Genomic DNA, 17,928 nt, shown 5'->3' with positions numbered 1-17,928 from the left:
TTCATTTCTGAATATATCTTTTTTCAAATCAAAACGGGGTGGGATTATATAAGTTCGCTTCCTTCCACTCCCTTTCAAGCAATATTTATTAATATGTCTAATTATCCTAAGTTTGATTAATTACTGTATGAATGTATAACTGATGATTATATTGCTGTTGTGTATTATTTCTAATTAATTGCTTGAAATAAACCATTTCAAATAAAAAAAAAATCGTCATAAATCAGGAGCTGACAAAAAAATGGCGTTTGAAAATTGGCTTTTTCGTGACATAGAAAATATGATGGTTGGGTCACAAGCTCCCTGCTCTGCTCCATTCTGATGCACCCTCTAGCAAACAGATAGACCCACGTACGTATTAGTTCTCCTTGTCTAAGCTGGAATCTGGATCAAACTGTGCAACTGGATAGCTCCAATATTGCTCGCTATTTTTTTTGCACCGGTAATTAAAATATGATCAAAGTGAGTTCTCAAAACTTGGGCAAAATGGAGTAGGGGAAATGTCGCACTGGTTTTTAATAAGCACAGACTATAGTTTCTGTAAAACTCATAAAAGTCCTTTTGGTTTCAACTCTCCGGCTCCCTGTAATTTTCCGACATTGTTCCAGAAGATGGTAAAAATGTGAAGACAAGGTTTTTTGACGAAGGTTCGGAAACCTCCGGGCTTTGAACGGCATCTCAAAAAAGTTTTTCTGCCTCAATCTTGCAGCCATCTTGCCTGTCCCCTCTTGAACTATAAATGCATTTACAGCACTGTAAAGAGGATTTCAATTGCCGGATTGCCAGCAGCTGGCTGTGCAGCAGTGCATTGTGGTCGCAGGGGCAGGGGTTCAACTGTTGGTCAGGGTCTCAGGTTTGTGCCTTTGTTCCTGTGACGGAGAAAACGGCTTTTAGCCCTTCGACGACAGATGGGCTGTTTTGATCAAACTCTGTCCGTGAGATTTGATATGCAAATGAATGCTGGTAGAAAATGAAATACAATAATGAAAGCTTTATGTCTGTGTTGGAAAAAAAAAAAGGATTCCTGATACTGGGCGGCGTTTGGGAGATCTTTGAAATAGAAGAGTTTGTTGACGTCTTCTTTTAGTCTGCAGTGATTTATTTAAATTGTACGTTTTCCTTCTTAACACAAGCATAATTAAAGAGGGAAGCACGTCAAAACATAAAAATAAAATCCTGAAAAACCAAGGGTGAAACTTTAATGCTAATTCTAAAATGATGCAACCAATAATTAGGCATAATAGGATTTTAAAGATCTTTAGGAGCATGCCTACAAAGATCTGATCTGTTAATATTGTATTCATTAAACACATGCTACTAAAAGTAGTTTTTTAATTAAGATTTTGAAGTAAAAATCTAAAACATAAAGCAGCATTATTCCATTGCAGGCTTTCTGTTTCCAAATTAAGGCATTCTTCTTACTGTGACACAAAGTCGTCAGATTAAACCAACTTGACCAACATCTCTGATCTCACTAAAATGAAAAACTAAATGAACTTGCTTTAATTAAAACTATTTGGAAGGAAATTAATAAAAAAAAATAGGCTTCAAGCAAATACATAGTGTAGCAAATGTATTAATTTCCTCTAAGCTGTAGCCTATCGTGTTCAGGATCAGAGCTAACTTTATTAACAGTTCAATTAAAACAAATTGGGTCAATGGTAGCAGAAGGGAAAAAAAACATGGCAATATTAATATTCAGGATTAATGCACATGATTCTTTTTTTTATGTATTTCAGACCTAGCTTTAGCCCTGCATATCCAGGTGCTGTGGGGTAGCTTTAATTCTATTTTACTTTTACATTTTGAATTGTCTTGAAGCTTGGATAAAGGATTAGGAAGTTCAAATGCAATTGGATCACTTCCCAGCTGTAGACGGGGGGGAAAAAAATCAACTCCGAATTGAGTTCCCAGAGGAGAATTTAAAAAGCAGGAAGGGTTCACAGACGAAAGGTTAAGAATTTACAAATGTTGCAGCAGACTCTTCTGACAGCGCGTTTGAGAGATAAAACTTCTAAAAAGTACTGTGACCTCAAGTTTGCTTAACAGTCTTATCTGAAAAAGCTTCTGTCAGTCGAATGCTGTGTGTGCATGTGAATGCATAATCAAAGGACAGGTGGAGTTTTGCTTTAATGGCCTTTCATATTTTTTTTGGTTGTTTATCTGGAGAAGAAAAGCCATGTGGATTACACATTAACTTTACACTCCACTTAGGTTACTAGTTCCGTAGGTTGACCTTGAACTTAGCTCAGAGCTCTGACCTTAACGTACAATTCCGATAACCATTATGGTTATTGAGAAGGTGGAAATGTTTCACAACTGTTGACTTTGCGTCATAACATCCAACTGTGTTTACTTAGCAGTGGCAAAGGAATGCTGTTTTCCAAATCAGCTTAGTTGTATTTGTTTCTTGCAATGGGGCATTACATGATCTGCAATTAGAACTCTAATCCACTGCGTTTATTTTTAGGTCGGGGATCCACAGATGACTAGTCTTGAAAGTGCCTTACTTTTTACAGTTAGTTGATGTTTCATCAGTGCAAACGTGCTGCATCAATGAAAACTTTCTCAAGTCCCTGTTAAAAACTTTGCAATTCATGGTATTTCCTATTTTGAAACGTAGGAAAGGAAAAGAGGAGAACTTTTTTAACAAGCATTTTCCACTCGTTCTTCACTGATACTTCTTGCCATATGTTTGTGGCCCAACCACTGACTGTACATGAGAACTGGACTGGACTGGACTTCCAAACAGGAAGTGCCCTCTGGTTTCAAAACGCCAAAATCCCTTAGATTTCTATTGAGGAATAACCAGTTATTACTCTCATTCTATTTGTTAGAATAATCATTCTTGTCCGGCTTCCTTTTTTTAGCACGATACTTCTAATCAAAATTTTTGTCATGACATTGTGTCTGTAGTGCAAGTTATTCAAACTGGCCAATCAGATGCCTCAAAGAAAGTAAGTGATGACTGCTGGCATTGGCAATGACGACAGTGGGCGGAGCCTGATTATTGGTCTTCGCATTTGACCAGTCAGTTAGTTTTAAACCTGACTTTTAAACCTGCAAGATTCTTGATTATTATACTTGTATTGTTTTTGTGAACATCTTACACCTTTAGACACGCACACTGAAAGACTTGTACAATATTAATTATTACATTTTATGAAATAGCATTTGTAAACTTCAGCTAAATCCTTTCAAACCCTTTCAAAGGGACATAAAAGTAGTCTGTTTTTTTTAGGTCATCTCTGTCCTATCATAGAGTTTGGGTGTGTCTGTTGTATCTCCTTGTGCAATCTTGCCTTGAGTTGTGTTTCTTCAAGATAGTTTGCTGCCTTTATGTTTGCATTGTCCTTAAAAACCCACCCCAATATAAATAGTGTTTTGGGGGGGTTTAACATGTTCTTTGGGCATTTTGTGATCATGGAGGACATGTATAAAGAAAATTAAGCTGACAATGCATCTCTAAATATTAGTTTATTCAAATCTTGGTGAATCAGACGAAAAAATCCCATTTGAAATAGAGTGTGATGTAGAAAAAAAGGTTTAAAAAAGATCAAAGGATAAACGAGGTGGGACTTTAAGGCATACATACGTATGTTTTTTGCACTACCTTAAAATTTTACCCATCTAACATTGTCAGAGCAGGATGGGTCCTGATGTACAAAGGAAATGGTCGACTTAACTCTTCCCTATTGTCCAGACCTCCTGTCTCCTCACACCAGGAGAGCCCCAGGTGGTTCCTCCATGTCTCTTGCATCCTGTCTTGCTCTTTTTCACGCTCAATCTTGTACCAAGACACAAACACACATAATCCACCTAAGATCCTCGCGTCTGAAGCCCGTAGGAGCACAGGGATCTTGATCAAAACCTCATTTTCTGCTTTCTTTTTTTAAATCAAGGGGTTTTGAAAGAAAAGTGTAAAACGTGTGGCACATTTCACCCCTGGGGAGAGTCTGGGATGAGAAAAGGCCTGGTTTTGAAGACCTATATAGAGATTTTGAAGAAGAGAAAAAATTGATCAGTCTTTAGCAGTCTATGGTAACTGCCGTTAGTGGACAGTAATGGGGCTAAGATGCTTGTGTGTGTGTGTGCTCTCTAACTTGAGAAAATTACAGGTTTTTACAACCTGGATCTTTCTTTATTTCCCCATTACCTCCAGCACTCTGCCATCTTACTTTGCAGACAAAGGTATACAATGCTGCTGGACAGATTTATGTCAGCCCATGGGGCATTGCAAACGAAAGCTATTCGCACCAACGTAAACTTTATTCTTGAGACCACCGCCTGTGACATTTAGCTCAAACCCACCAATCATTGGTGAGACATTAAAAGATTCAGAACATTTATTAGGATTTGTACCCTGGAAACCAATTCCATAAGAACAAAATTTCCTGATAATTTTTCTGACATTTGTCAAGATAAGCCTGTTTAATACTGAATTATTAAATTAAACACTGACCAAAATTGCCAGATCTACAAATATAGCAGGGGCGGAGCTACAAGGGGGCCACAAAAAGCTCTGCCCCACAAGTTTTGACCTAATGTTGGTATCATTATTGACAAAAAATAAGAAATCATCATTACAAGATTATTTAAGCATTGCAAAAACAACAATTATAATAAAAATAACAATAAATTTACTTCATTTAAAAAGAACATGTTCTTATTTGCCACACTTCCGAAGTCTTCTGCCTCCCTCCCGCCCCACCTCCCCCTATGTAAAGTGTTATAGCTCCACCACTGAAGTATAATATTTAAACCAAAAAGTGGGCAATGAGATTAACTACAAAACAGGATTTTAACTGAAATGGATTTTTTGAATGAATATTTCGGTTGATTTTTAGCCTTCCCATAGAATACGGATAAAAATATAAAATTATAAAATATCTTTATAATTCCCTCTGTTGATACGGCTATAGGTAAATAGTTGCACTGTAAAGACAGGTCCCTTAGAAATAAGTTTTAAAAAATTCTTAACCCATTTGGCAGATTTTTTTTAAGCAAAAAAAAATCGTTTTTTAAGATGAAATTCCAGTCACTCAGACATGTTATCTTAAACTGGGATTATTTTGCTATTAAAAATCTTTTAAGATAATTTTTCTTGCAAAAAGAAAATGAGACAATTTTTATTGAAAGTAAAAAAATAAATAAAATAGAAGATGGAGAAACTAGTGGCAGGAAAGGAAGGAAGGGGGTAGGGGCTGGGCAAATGACTGCGTGGACTGAGATGCCCTCGATCTCCCAGGGGGCAAAAGCTCTGGAAATGGCTGCGTCATTCAGGGAAAGTAAAGCGAATGAGGAGGGAGAAATAAACAGTTGAAAAGAAGAAGGAACAGTGAGGGCAGGAAACTGTCTGTGACCTATTGGACAAACAAATTGGTTTGAAGGCAAAATGGATTAAGAGGTTGAGCTGGGCAAAGAAACAAGGGTGAATGATGTTGCAATGTGAGCTCATCCATTCCAAACGTGGCTGAATTTAGAGGCTTCACGTGGGAGTTTTTTGTGTGTTTTCCCCACCAGTGTGTGTGTGTGTGTGTCAAAAAAAAAGTGGGCCTATGTGTGCACATGTGAATGCTCTGCAAGTCAATATTTGTCTGCTTTGCCACGTCCCCAGACATCGCATTCGGTGCAACAGACCGTAAAGCTGTCAAATGCGACCTGAATATTCTCTGTCTTCATCTGCTTCCTCCTTTTTCTCTCCCTCCCTCTTCCTCGTCCTCCTTTGATTTCTTTTTTTTCCCCCTCCTGTTGATAACAATATCATCGGGAGCAAACATGTTTTTGAGCTTTTGATGGCTTGTCCAATGCTCCCGCCCGCCCATCCACCTTCCATAGGAGTTTATCTTTCTTATCTGTATCGCCGTGTTTGCCCACACTATAAAGTCATTCCTGCCTGTGTGAGTTGCTGATATTAGGCGGCTCTCTGCATGTTTTATAGCTGCTACAGTATCATCTGTGTACAGCAGTGTTTTCTTCCTGCGGCTCCTCTGTTTTTGTTTAGTTTTCTGCATCCTGTACTCCTCCAAGAAATGCTCCCTAGATTTCCACTGCCATTACAGTTCCTTCTGTCATTATTATTTAATCCTCTGGCAAATGGGATGTTATCAGGATTAGATGGGTTTGTTATTAGTTCCATCTTGGTGAATCTATCATATTGCTTTTTGAAGATTGAAGCAACTCAGGAATATTGAAACAACTTTTTAATTGTGACCAAAAAAAAAATGTTGCGGATTTTAGTTTTTCAATCATTTTTTCTACTTAGCAAATCATAAATGAACATACGCACTAATATACAGTAGGTGCTTAAAATAGGAATGGTTTTAGGTGTTTTCTCTTTTGCCATCTTAGCCTACATGGAATCCAGCACCATTATATTATTTGGACAATATACGTGACAAAATAACCTGATCCTTATTAAAACATGTCCAGTAGGGTGCCAACTGTTAAACTGACTCCTGTCAAACAAACTCATTTGATATTACAAATGTAAAAAAAAAAAAATAGACCTGAGTTTTGTTTTTAAATGAGCTTCAATTTGGAAGTCAAATTGTACTTTTTAAAATAATTTTGGGCGTGGAGGTGACCATTTATTTAATATGTATGTTTAATCTGCTTTTAGAAAGTAATTGCTATAAGGCTCTTTCTTAAAGGATCGAACCAACTTCTTATACTTACACTGTGTCCGAATCCCCTCACCACTTAGAGCACTACTTAGAATATTTGCGATTTTTTTTTTTTTTCGGGGTGTCCGAATCTACAATTTGAAAATCCAGTGCTCTGAAAATTTCGCACAAGCCTCTATGAAAAATTCCATCGATGCTCCCTAGATTTGCAAATATTGACCACAATGCGTTGCTTTTAAACAAATTTCATCTGGAAAAAAAAATTAATGTAAGTGTATTCTTCATAAATCCTCCCAAGTTTTTATCATTAGAAAACATGAACATTTATAAATGGTCTTCGTAAGATGTTCATATTTATTAGGATTTTACTTCGGCAGATGGGTGATGTCGATACCGGCAATCCTTACATTGCCATTACATTGCAGTTTAAATTTGATATATAAAAAATGTGTCTTTAAAAAGTAACATTTAAAACTGGGACTCTTAAGGAAAAGGAAACATATATACTTATGTTTTACGGTTAGAAGAGCGAAACGGTGGAAGAGGAAGTTAATAAAATGTGTCAGAATCTCCTTTCAAAGAGTAAATACTGGCATAAAACCAATTGATTATTTTTTTCACTGGTAAGTCATTTCTTGTTATATTTCTTCTGTGATCAGTGGAATGCTTCAAAAGATGTCAAATATCCTCACACTTTAGCAGATTTTCAAACTATTCTAGGATGAACGTTGACTGTGGAATCATCAGCTGCTTGTATGCCGCTGTTTGTCTCATTCTTTCAGGAATTTATATTTATAATTTATCTCTTCTAAAAATGTAGAGCATAAACCATGTGTCTGTACAAATAAATGGTTGTCGAAAAGATTTAAGAGGGATTACTCCTCTTTGCATCCTTGAATACAAATCCCTCTTAAGTTACACGTGTGTTCCAAGACCTGTGTCAAATGGTGTCAGCGACGCCTTATTTCAAAGTCATCCACCCTCTGTGCCTCTGAGTATGTTTTATTATTTTAAGACCCAGCCTGGCGCTGGCCCAGACTTTCCTCAGCCTTGATAAAAGTGTGCTGGGAGCACAAGCAGCATACACCTACTCCACAACAGGGTACAGGCAGTACCGTGGCCTGTCCTCTCCAATTGGCAGCCTCTGTGCTGCTGTAGCACTGATAAGAGGCTGGTGTAAATAAAACTGTACAGCAGAGCTCGTTACAACGGTGAAGGTAGAGCAAAGGAGAGGGGATGAAGACGATACGGAAACGTGTGGTGTCTGTACTCATTGTTCTGATGCCGAACTGCGCCGTGTGTGTTTTTGCTTTTCTGTACGTGACCAGATTGACTCCTAGGTGCTACAACAAGTGTCTATTTTCCAAAATAAGTGTCCTTTTAGCTATCACTGTATTTTCATTTTATGCTGAAGACTAATAAATCCAATACAGACTCTGGAAACATTTTTAAAGTCCCATTTCAATCATCTTTTGATGTATTGTTTTTAGGATTCCCAGTGGTCATTTTAATCGTGATTATGCTGTTTTTAGCAAAAATAAATAAAATAAAAACCTGCGTCATTTTCAAGGACATAGTTTCTGCAGAGAAGCAGGACTTTGTTATAAGTTGTGGGCGAGACCATTGGCGCTAATTAAGCATGCACACACTCATCATCCCTTTGTTTACATGCTTACAGCCCCTCACAACCCCAACCTAACATCATGGCACAACAAAAATGATAACCAATATTGGAGCCATCCAGCCATATAGATTTGAGCCAGATCCCAGCTCAGACCAGGAAAACAAAGACACACATGGATTCATTTGTCTACAAATGGATGGCCCACCGATTGTGGCTCCTGCGTCACAGATACAAGCTTTTTTTTCAAAGAGCATTTTATTGTCCGATACCGATTCAAACTGATTTTAATAAAGGAAAAAGCTCGATTTTCTTTTTATTTATGTATGTCCTCCATCATAAACTATAACAGGATTTTCATTTGATTGAGTCTTTGAGGGTTTTGGGAAAAACTGGCCAAATGAAAGTTCCTGCATCGGTAGTAAGGCAGACGTGCGCAGGGGAGTAATAGGAGGAGGAGGGTTAGTGAGGGTGTGAGTTCATGGATTTTTGCTGTGTTTTTTTTGTTATTTTTTTATACTGGGAGTACTTTCTTACATAGCCATTTATGTGGGCTCAGTGAACAGCCAGGTTCTGTTTTTGTTAGTGAGTGGGCTTGTCTGCCTCCTTCCCTTCCCCACACTCATTCCCGTTCCATCTTCCCTTGTCGGGTCTTTCTCTTCCGCCCCGTTTGGACTGTTAAAACTGCCATGTGCGTTATAGGTCAGCCATTAACAGATGGGTTGTAATTTTTTATTCTCCCTTTAATTTAATTCTGCCTAAATTTTTAATTTCCCATTTAGCCACTGTTACTTGTGAGAGGATGGGTCAATCGGACACTTGGTCGAGAAAACCCGTTATGTACAGATAGCCCTGCATAGATCGAAGTTGCAGAGGAGTATAAGGGTCACAAAAATTGGAATTCAAATTCAATATAATCCAGATTACCTCTTGTTTGAAGAGTAAAACAGTATGCATTAGTCTCAATTCCTAAAGGTCATTGTGCTTTAAAAAATTTGTTTTCAATACGTACAGTGTGTTTTTTTTTTCTTTTCAAGACTGAAATTTTTTTTTCCTTGGTTAACAAATACTCAACAGACCATTTTCAAAATGTGGTGTTTACCGTGGAGTTCTAGGTTGGATTTTATTTCCTGCTGATTCAAATAATTGTTTGTCTTTATTCTTTTTTTTTCTAGAAGGTTGTACAAAAAACGTAATTTCATTTTTTCACCAAAATGCTCAACGGATTGGAACTACGCACCATTATCCTCAAGAAATAGTGTCCTTGTGTTTATTTCACACATTTTATTTCATTTTTACCAAATCTGATTGAATCTTTTTTAATGGCTGCAGTCCCACAAATAATTTTTTTAGCAACTTATATAAAAAATAACAGTAATTGCCTCAATTTAGAAAATATCTTTTAGTCTTCTGCTACTTATTATTCCTTCTTTATTAAATCGCTCTTCAATGAAATAGCTTGAAAGCTCATAAAATAGCATGTATGAGTTCATATCACAGCATTTAACGAGTGAGTGAGACTTGGTGACAGTTTATTATCATGACTGGGCTGCAGGAAACAGAAGGTCTTTGCATGACTTCCTGGAAAACTGCTTTTTCAGTTCTGTCTCGACATTTTTAATTCTGCTTGCTCACTGTCAGCAAGATGTTTAACCAGGGGAAAATATATGCATGTTTTGCAAAAAAAAAAAAGACAAAACGACCATCCGCTTTAGGCGCAGTATTGCCTTTATCTCCTTGAGAGGATGATGTTTAATTCCCATCTCAACATGGTGGCCTAGATTTTTGTGTGTTAAGACAAAAAATCTTGTGTTTTATTCTGCGACTGTCTTTGATGAAAGATTCTCTTTTAAACTGTGATCCCAATGGAGGGCATCTGTTAAAGCATAATAATATGCTGTATGCATTACCTTTGAAAAAAGTAGGCTGAGTTGATGGTAAACGTCGCACATGAGCCTTCGCTGACCAGAAATATGAGGTCTTTCACAAGAGAAGCAGCTCTGTCAGCCCAAACAAACAAGGCCTCTCTGTGCCTCTGACATATTCCCCTGAATGAGCAGAGCCCCTGAATGGTGGCATTATGAGATCACATCTCCGATCTGGATGAGTCTTGTGACGTCTGGTGTGTGTTCCTGCGCCCAATACACTCATCACGCCTCCCAAATACCCACATGGGTGTTGAGGGTGTTTTTCTCTCGCTCTTTGTCTCCCCATCATCACCTCACCCCGGTTTTCATTTGCCACTCGCGTTGGAATGAGCGTAATAACAAGCAGCACCATCAACACATTACTTAAGGAAATTGGAGAACAAGCACTTAGTACTGTATGTCAGGGCAAATTACAGGCAAGGGAGTGCGCCATCACTTCCCTGTGAGGCTGTGAGGCTAATCCACAATCCTCCTCACGTCCTCATGGTGAAATGCTGCTGCTGGTGGGGGGCGGGAGCCCACAGCAGTAAGGTTTAAGTAAAACACTCCTGAATAATGCTGTGGACGTGGTCAGATTGAACCAGGCTCAACAGTAATCACATTACTGGTGGAGCCTCGACATTGGAAAAAAGAGACGACACAGAAATGGAAAAGAAATGTGAATGACCTGATTGTAAAAGGGCTTGCTTTAGACTTGAAGCCATGTCTCATGAGTGCAACACAGGATACCTGTATTTTCCACCCTAAAAGTCACCCCGGAATACAAGTCTCAGCAGCCAAAAGAAAATACATAATAAAGTAGATCTGGGAGAAATTTATTTAACAAAATATGCCAACAAGAACACTTTTTATCTTTGAAGGCAAATTAAAAGACAGGAATAGATGGTAAAATTAGACTGAACATTTGCACACTTCACTACCGAAACACGTTGATGCTCATTTAGCCTAATAAAACAGGAATCTAGTATAGTAGCGCAACATATAGTTCCCTTTTCATGGCAGCCCAAAGGAGAAAAAAAGTGAGAGCACAATTAAAGCTCACCAGACGTTGCATGAAAAAAAAAACAATTAAATAAATAGATAAATAAATAATTGTGCAAATTTTGATGACCTGGTCATACAGATGAGTTATGCGGTATGATGGGGGAGGGAATGAAAGACCTGTGGTAGCGCTGGTTTCTAGACCGCAGATGTCCGAGTCTGTCGCCGAAGGAACCTCTCGGTCCTTTCACAGCCGGCAGTGGGGAGTGAGAGCTGTTGTCCATAATGGATCTAAGCTTGCTCATCATCCTCATGAACCATTATTCTTAACAATTATCAAGATAACCATAGCATAATGAAGATGCTAACAAGTCAACCAAACTCTATATGTCATTTAAAATAACTAAATGCATCAAATTCTTAATCCTCTGTCACTTCTGAACAACTCCGCCTAGCTCGGTGTAAGACTGAGCAGCGCAGAGTCGGTATAGCAAATACTGATACACACATCTACAATGCCCTTTAAAGAATGGGTGTCCAGGACTTAAGCATGAGTCTAGTGCTAGGCTAGGGGTAAGTAGATGAGATGGAGGCGGGTCGTAGAGTTTTTTTGTTTTTTAATGAACCCCCCAAACCCTGCACAGTGTGCAAAGAGCCCATTATTACTGTTCAAGTGATAAGTGTGCACGCCTTGCATGCAGCCTGACTGTTAGAAATGAGGAAATTAGACGGAGTGTTGGTTGTGTGGACATCCTTAGGGTGTCTTACAGGCACTTGCAAATGCCATTCACATCCCATGTGCACTGCATTCACGTGCAGTCAGTATAGACCCAGTACTCACACTTTACTAACAACTAAAGTATGGCGTAAGGGCATCGTATGACAGCATCAGCCGTATGTCAGAAGTGCATGCAGCTCCCATTAGCCTTACAAAGACTTTACGATACACTTACCACCTCAATGGTACGATCCATTTTCAAGACATCCCTTAAGGTGGCTGTTTGAGCCTCGAGGGAACTGTAAGACGCCTATGCTCCTTAGCCCTTTAACACCAGATATGTAAAACCTAAATACACCTAAATAATGCACGGACTTTTACATACCATAACTCCTCGAGTGTTTAAGCGATCCACGTGAATTAGCATATGCTGACGTGGAAAAAACGTTTTTTTTTTTTCATAACAGCTTTGCAACGATATCAGCAGAAAGCTGCTTTTAGCCACTCCAGCATTTGCTGGAATTATGCTAATTGCATAAACAGTTGACGGTAGTCGAAAGTATCCATACTGTAGCTAGACTCTGGTTTTAAAGGTTTAAGATGCTGCCACTCCTGTCTACAACTCTCTACAGGCCTATAGAACATAAAAAACCAGGGTATGAGTGCATGTAAGCTAAAGATTTAAATCATGCTGCTTGTGTCTTTCTTTCTTGCTTTTTCTATTGACTGTATTCCCTTTAATTTCACATTTGGTCCTAATCTAATTTATGCTTTTCAATTCTTTGCTGGGACCTTCGCATGCATGCAGCTCTCAAAAAATGTGCTTGCAAATGTAATGTTTTGTAGGCCACAAAGGCATCATCTAGCATTACGTAATCATACTAAAAGTTGTGATTTTCATTTGATTATTGAGATGTGTTTTTCAGAAGCTCAAAACCTTCACCTACTGCTCTTAAAGGCAGTCTTAAAAATATTGCAGCCCATCTTTAGAAGAATAAATCGATGAGGGATTGCAAAGTATTTCTAAAGCACACACTTCTGACTTGCACTCAACGCCCTGCTCAAAAATAACAGAAACATTTACAGAGACTGAAGATAATCTGGCTTTTAAAAGCAGTGCGACACACTGGGAGTGAGTGTCTCTCAGCTTGGCTTGTTCAGACGGATCAAGATAACACTTTACAGAAGCATAGCATCAGTATTTGCTGCTGCGCTTGGTAGAAAGTTTGCTTGATTGGCAGCAAGCCCTCGCTGGCTTCTTCTCTTTTACAGCTTTTTATGAAATCGCTGAGCCACAGGGCGCTGCAACAGCAGTTGGGCAATATTTCAGAGAGGGAAGTGAAAAGGGAAGCAGCTTCTGTGGCATGTGGCACCTGATCTCCACGCTGCTCCCCCTTCCTCCAAGCACACATGCACACAAACTGCACGTAGATTGTGCAGCTTTTATTATGTCAGCTAAATGTGTGGCTGTGACTCAGGACTCCTTGCTGGAGGGGGAGGTTGGGTAAGAGTTTCTTGGGAGATTCCTTCATTGTTTTGGATTTTTCTTTTTTTGTTGTTAGCGTTGATCATGCTTTATTGCTTATAATGCCCTCAGGAAGTTATTTGGGGTTCCTAAGTAAATTTAAGTCCCCCTCCTTTGGGCTGCTGTTAGTGTACATTTTGTGGAGCACACATAATAACTTGTGAGTGTCCACCACGCCAAGTTCCCCATCTTTCCAAACTAACAAGTTCGCCCTCTTGTGATCAAAGGAGTCCTTAAGATTTATCACTTTAATTTGGCACTGCAAATGGCTCATGGAGTCTGTTTCCAAGCGAAGGGGCCCCCTGTTAGCACTTAGCTGGCTAACTAGAGTGACGGGCATCTGGCTGGGTGGCTGCCCGGCGGCAGGCACCCTGAATTCTTGCGCTCCCTCTTTTCCTCCCCCTTTTACCCCACAGTGACCTCACACAACTCTTTTGTCCTTGAAGCAAAGCAACATGTAGGCATTTCCTGACAATTTATGTCCTTCTGCTGCGAGCTGGGGCATGCCCTGCACTAAAACCCTATCCGTGGCCCATTTAGCACACACCTCTTGGCCTCCCAGAAGACTGGTTATAGTTCTGCCTCACTGTTGGTGCTTGTGGTAATCCTGCAAGTGTGTAAATTTCAAACTGAAATCAGGAGTGAGCTTTGCTGCAATTAACTTTGATTTTAAACGGTTGCAGCAGATTGTGAGGATTTGTTTGACAATCTTATTAGAAGTACTGTATTTTCCACCCTTAAAAGCTTTTTTGTTTTTTAATGGTTTGATATTAAAGCCATTTTGAGAAGTGCATGGTGCTCTGTCAAAGTGGGGCAAACAAGAGTTGTAATGTGCCTTGTGCTACGTTCACACCAGGCAACATGCGTTAAAGCAACCACTTCCAATGAAAAGTCTGGGTAAATGCGCTTGGGCTTCTGTATTCAAAACTCTCCTGTTCACATGTTGCTACGCACATTTTTAAGTCTTTTTTTCAGGCTTTATCTACAAAACATGCGGCCATTGAACACCTGTTGAAAATTAAACTAGCTAAACTTTGACCAATCAGGGACTCAGATTGATGTCAAAAGACTCTGTGTACTTTATGTGTGACATAATTTCATTGACGATGCGCCTTATAATCTGGTTCACCCTATAGTGTGGAGAAGTGCAGTATATAGTTGTTGTTTTTACCAGTTCTTACAAAAAATCTGTAACTTTTTCAGCAGTATACGCAGTTAGTAATAAAATATAATGGTTGCATTGATTATTGATAACAATTGATTGACTCCAGTGGAAAAGAAATGTTCTGCTGTTGTCAAACTGTCCCAGGTGGTTTCTGCAAGGGCAATCAATAAGCCGGAGTCGATGGATGGAAGGAATCCGCTGAAGTTTAGCTGAGCAGCGGCAGCAAATGGACAAAAATAATTACAGTTGCAAACAGCAATGAATCAAAAGTTTAAGATGCAACAGTGGTGCTGTGTTATTAATGCAAATCAGGCTCATCTGGGGGTTGTTGTGGGGGGGGGGCGGTCTGTCTACATCTTCACTACATGTCTTCTCATCTAAAGGTCAAGTGAATCCTTTCGTGGGCTAATTTGTCCATATGCTCATCTGTGCATTTGGCGCTTGTGTGGCATACGCTCACTCTGAAAATGATGCCTTTTGAATATATGCAGCTAATTTAAAATGCATCTTCGCTCTGCTGCAGAGTCTATTGAACTCAGTTTATTACTGTTAAGTAAACGATATCATCTGATCCTGCAGATTAATCCAGAATGTGCAAGCTTCATAGGTTGCATTACTGAGGCTTATGATCTTGTCACACCCACTTGAGCAGCGTACCATCTTTTGCATAACTTGTTGCATAAGCACTGTACTGGCAGGCACACTGTGTCATGTACGGTCTGTGTCGTTTCTGCTTTTGGAGGGTTTATTACAGTACAGGCCGTTCCCTAATACCACTGCGGTTGCAAAACCTCACAATCCATATCCCCTGAATTTCTCTTCTATCATTTAAGAATCGGCTTCCTGTTTTCATTGTGTTCCATTTCTATCTCTGGAGGTGTCGTAACCCAGGAGGCAATGCCAAGAACAAAACCAAGGTCTGGTCAGGAGAGATTGCTCTGGAGACAGATGCTGACGCCCACACACTGGCACACACACAATCCAGATGTTAAACAACACAAAATCCAGATGTTAAACAACATGTGTGTGTTTGTGAGTCTGTTATTTATGTGTGGTGTGTATGGTATGCACAGCATTAACTGCCAAGCCATAAAAAATGACTTGCCCGAGTTTGATTTGATATGCCCTTTAACACCCACACCCTGTACGTGTCTTATTATCTTTCCTTTGTTCACTACTGTACTTGATTGCGCATGGGCACAAAGTTTACAGCAGCAGAGCTTTATAGCTTATTGCTCAAAAGCTATTTCCTTAAATAAATGGAACAAGCGAAGCTCAAAGTGGAAATTCTTGAAATAATTGTAGAGAAACTTTAAATCAAAGTTATTTAGAAAATACACTTCTTTGCTCCACTGCACACATTGAGTTAGATAACAAACCTCAAAGCAAAAACACTGTCTTTAAAGACGAGTTTGGTTTTAAAGTCCCACTTTGATCATATTTTGAGCTATTTTAAAAGCATCCCCGGTGGTTTTTTAATTATGATTATAATGTTTTGGCCTAAATTGGAGGTATCCAACCGTACAGATGCTAGCTCAGACGAAGAAGGCAAAGACGTACATGGATCTAGTCGTCTACAAATGGATGGATGGATGGAGCAAAGCAGGGAGCTTGTGGCCCACCCTGTGTATTTTCTACGTATCAAATACAAACGTCTGATTCACAATGATTAAAATAAATAAAAACGCAGCAATGCAATTTTAAGCTAAATTTTCTCTATATTTGTCCCCCATCATAAAAGAAAAATGCCACAAGATGTTAAAAACACAATTTTGATGGGAAAAATCTAGCTCCATTCATTCTCTATTCAACTTCAATTCAACTCCAAAAATCTGTAATGAAAAGTAAAAACAAATTTAAAAAAAAAACTCAGAGGGAAGTCAAGATCAAAACTGATTTTGACACTGATCTGTTTCTCCCGCCTGCCAGCTGTTACATTATTTTAGTATTTGCTCTAACAGACAACCAAATGACAGCTGTTCATGACCAAAATGCAGCCGATTGACTCTAGAATAGTCACTTAAGTATTTTTATTCTGTTTTGCGTAAGACTAAATGAGTTCCAGACCGGAATCTACACTTTCCCACTTAAGATATTTTAGGGGTTATTAGGTGTTACATGTTTAACAATTATATCTGCCTAAAAAACTGACATTTCAAGAAAAGAGGAATTAAGGCACACACTTCACATCATTAAATGCAGAGTGAAAAGGCTGCAGTACTTTAAATCTGGGCTATTTCCTGCAAAAAATTGTCACGAATATTGCAAAAAAAAAACAGATAAAAAACATTTCTATCAAAGGGTTAATGACAGATAAAGGCTAGTTTAGTTTCATTTTGTAGTGTGATGTTTACTTTAATGTTAGATGTCTATACGTTTCGCTAAAACAATTGTACGCTTTTGAAATGATTGTCCACTTATTTTTTGTATTTGTTTTACAAAAAAATGTAAAAGAGAAATGTCTTTCCAGGTACTTTTACAGCATTGTTGTAGTTAGAACTGGAGTAAAGTATCATGTTTGGTCTCCAAACTGGCCCAAATATGGACCCATTTATTGCAGAAATGTTCAGACCAGTGAACCTGTGTGTAGTGCATTTGGCAAATGAGAGGAAACCGTTTGCCTTTATTTGCATATTCATGAAATTTGGAGTGACTCTGACCTGTCTGAGGGCGAATGAATTGACTCTTCAAATTATACAGCTGAAAAGCTCAATCAGACAATTTAATAATGATAAAATGCAGAAAATTATCTAATGAAATTCTAAAAACGACCCTCTCAGTATTAAAAAATTCTATCTTTGTTGGCTTTTCAGATGTTTTAATATAAGAGTAAAAGAAAAGAAAAAAAAGGCCCTTCTGTTTATTAACAAGCATGCTGTGTACAGAGATAGTCATGTGTAAACACTTAGGGAATGGAATAATCAAGATTCATTCACATAAACATCCGTCTGACTGCGGAATGCTCTTGGGAAAATGAATGCAGCACAATCAACAGACCACTTCTGCGTGTCCAGCCACATTTTTGACAGTTTAGACAAAGCGTGCCTGATGTTGCTCAATCATTACGACAAAATGAGATAACATTAAGAAAAGCACACGTCATTGTCGTGAGAGATGTTTCATAGATTGAGAATTGAACATGTCAGTGCTCTCCAGTGGACAAACTATAATCACATTTTCATTTACAAGTATTCTCAGAGGCCATAATTGGTTTTTTTTTAAGTCATATATAAATAAAACAAGGTAGTAATGTTTCACATTATTTCAATTTTAGTTTGTTTAAATATCTGAACAGGACATTTCATGTTATTTCTTACCGTGTTAGATTTGCTATTCTTGGTTTTTGATTGAAAATGTTACTTAT

At 38.5% G+C, this 17,928-nt stretch overlaps 1 protein-coding gene across 4 annotated transcripts in view; it reads left to right on the top strand.

Moving 5' to 3' along the window:
• Positions 1 to 17,928, top strand: part of zbtb16a (zinc finger and BTB domain containing 16a) — a 164,228-nt gene that overhangs the window by 84,997 nt on the left and 61,303 nt on the right. The window lies entirely within an intron of this gene.

The sequence above is a fragment of the Oryzias latipes genome, chromosome 14 (genome assembly GCF_053564925.1).
Source record: "Oryzias latipes strain Hd-rR chromosome 14, Olatipes_Hd-rR_3.1".
Lineage (NCBI taxonomy): Eukaryota > Metazoa > Chordata > Actinopteri > Beloniformes > Adrianichthyidae > Oryzias > Oryzias latipes.
The sequence above is the reverse complement of the archived record's forward strand: the minus strand, read 5'-3'. Positions and strand labels throughout refer to the sequence as shown.